Source organism: Trichechus manatus, unplaced genomic scaffold (genome assembly GCF_000243295.1).
Source record: "Trichechus manatus latirostris isolate Lorelei unplaced genomic scaffold, TriManLat1.0 scaffold00059, whole genome shotgun sequence".
NCBI lineage: Eukaryota > Metazoa > Chordata > Mammalia > Sirenia > Trichechidae > Trichechus > Trichechus manatus.
The window spans coordinates 7,454,636-7,457,418 of NW_004443995.1; positions in this window are offsets into that span (position 1 = coordinate 7,454,636).

A 2,783-nucleotide genomic window follows, 5' to 3' on the forward strand; every position below is an offset into this window, starting at 1 on the left:
TAAACAAATTATGGTATATCCACACAATGGAACACTGCACAATGATATTGAACAACGATGAAGCTGTGAAACATCTTATAACATGGAGGAAGCTGGAGGTCATTATGCTGAGTGAATTTAGTCAGTCACAGAAGGACAAATATTGTATAAGACCACTATTATAAGAACTCAAGAAAAGGTTTAAACAGAGAAGTAAACATTCTTTGATGGTCAAGAGGGTGGGGAGGGAGGGGAGAGTTATTTACTAACTAGATAGTAGATAAGAATTATCTTATGTGAAGGGAAGGACAGCACTCACGACAGGGGAAGTCAGCACAACTGGACTAAACCAAAGCTAAGAAATTTCCTGAATACAGTCAAATACTTTTAGGGACAGAGTAGCAGGGGTAGGGGTTTGGGGACAATGCTTTCAGGGGACATCTAGGTTAATTGGCATAACAAAGCTTATTAAGAAAATGTTGTGCATCCTACTTTGGTGAGTGGTGTCTGGGGTCTTAATAGCGGCCATCTAAGATGCATCAATTGGTCCCAACCACCTGGAGTAAAGAAGATTGAAGAACACCAAAGACACAAGGAAAGTAGTAGCTCAAGAGACAGAAAGGGCCAAGTAAACCAGAGACTTCTTCAGCCTGATGCCAGAAGAACTAGATGGTGCCTGGCTACCACCAATGACTTCCCTGACAGGGAATACAACAGAGAGTTCCGGGTGGAGCAGGAGAAAGTTGGGGTGCAGAAGTAAACTTCTAGTAAGAAGATCCAACTTAATGGTCTGACTGAGACTGGAGGTACCCTGGGAAGCATGGCCCCTGGATTCTCTATCAGCTCAGAGCTAAAACAATTTCCGAGGTCAACTCTTCAGACAGGGATTAGACTGGACTGTGGGACATTAAGTGATACTTGTGAGAAGTGTGCCTCTTAACTCAAATAGATGCAAGAGACTAATGGGCAGCTTCTGTCCGGAGGTGAGATGGGAAGGCAGAGAGTGTTAGGAGCTGATTGAATGGGCATGGGGAATCAGGGGTGGAAAGGAGGATTGTGCTGTCACAGTATGGGGAGAGCAATTAGAGTTGCATAACAGAGTATGTATAAATTTTTGTATGTGAAAAAAATAAAAAAAATAGGTTGAAACAAACAAATCTACAATCAATAAACAAGGAAAATAACTACTGAACTTTCCAAAGACAGCAGACAATATCAAAACATATACAAAAAACAGGACAGAATGGTCCCAGTAGGTGTCCAAAATAAAATACCAGATGACTTTCCAGTAGAAGAAAAGGCATTAGAACTACCTGATAGGGAATTCACATCTCTAATATTTAGAGCCATCAGAGAGTTGAAGCAAAAAACAGACAAAAATGAGGAAAGATAGACAAATTCATGGAAAAGGCAGACAAATTCATGGAAAATGGAAGAATTCAGGAAAATTATACAGAAACAAAATGCCAAAATAAATTCACAACTAGAAATCCAACAAAAACAGCAATTAGAAATCCAAAAGATAAACAACAAGATTTCAGAAATAACAGTGTCATAGAAAGGCTGAGGAGCAGGTTTGAAATGATGGAAGACAGAATCAGCAAAAATGAAGACAAACACTTGGATACAACTCTGAGGAAAAATCAGAAAAAGAATGAAGAATAATGAAGAAACCCTCAGAATTATGTGGGATACAATCAAAAGCAAAAATTTGTGAGTGATCAGAGTACCAGAACAGGGGGAGAAAACAAAAACACTGAGAGGATCATTGAAGAACTACTGACATGAAACTTCCCCAATATCATGAAAGATAAAAAGCTGACCATCCAAGAAGCTCAACGATATAGGATAGACCCTGAAAGAAAATCACCAAGGCATATCATAATCACACTTGCTAAAACCAAAGACAAAGAATCTTGAGAACAACTCAAGAAAAACAAAAAGTCAAATATAGAGAAGAGACAATAAGACTAAGCTTGGATTATTCAGCAGAAACCATGTGGGCAAGAAGGCAATAGGGTGACATATACAAAATCTTGGAAGAAAAAAATTGCCAGCCAAGAATAGTATATTCTGTAAAACTCGCATTCATATATGATGGTGAAGTTAGGACATTTCTAGATAAACAGAAATTAAGGGACTGTGTAAAAACCAAATCAAACTTACAAGAATTTTGAAATGAATCCTTCGTGTAAGAACAAACAACATCAGACCACAGGCCGAATCTAGGATGCACGATCGTATCAGCCAGATACCAACTTAGGAAATGAACTCTCAAGGACTATCCAAAACTAAAAGAATTACAACAGGGAACAAGAGGGATTAATCTGTAAATGATAACAACATCAGAACAATAAAAGAGGGAATAAATGGTGTAAGTATAGAACCTTCTAATGGAGAGGAAGGCAAGGCAATACCAAGTAATAATAGACTTGTTCAAACATAGGACGATAAGGGTAAATTTCACGGTAACCACAAAAAAAGTTAACAAACCTACTCAACAAAATAAAGAGGAAAAACATAAAGTTTCAGTAAAAGCAAAATCTACAAAAACAAAAGAAATGAAAAAAAATCTACAAACAAAAGGAATTCAGCACCGGACAGTAAGAGGAACAAAGAAAATGTAAGCACCACAAAAAAAAAAAAAAGCATTACAAAATGACAACAATAAACTCACACCTATCAGTAATTACACTCAGTATAAATGGCCTAAATGCACCCATAAAGAGACAGAGAGTGACAGAATGGATAAAAAAACAGGATCTATCAATATGCTGTCTACAATAGACACACCTTAGAAACAA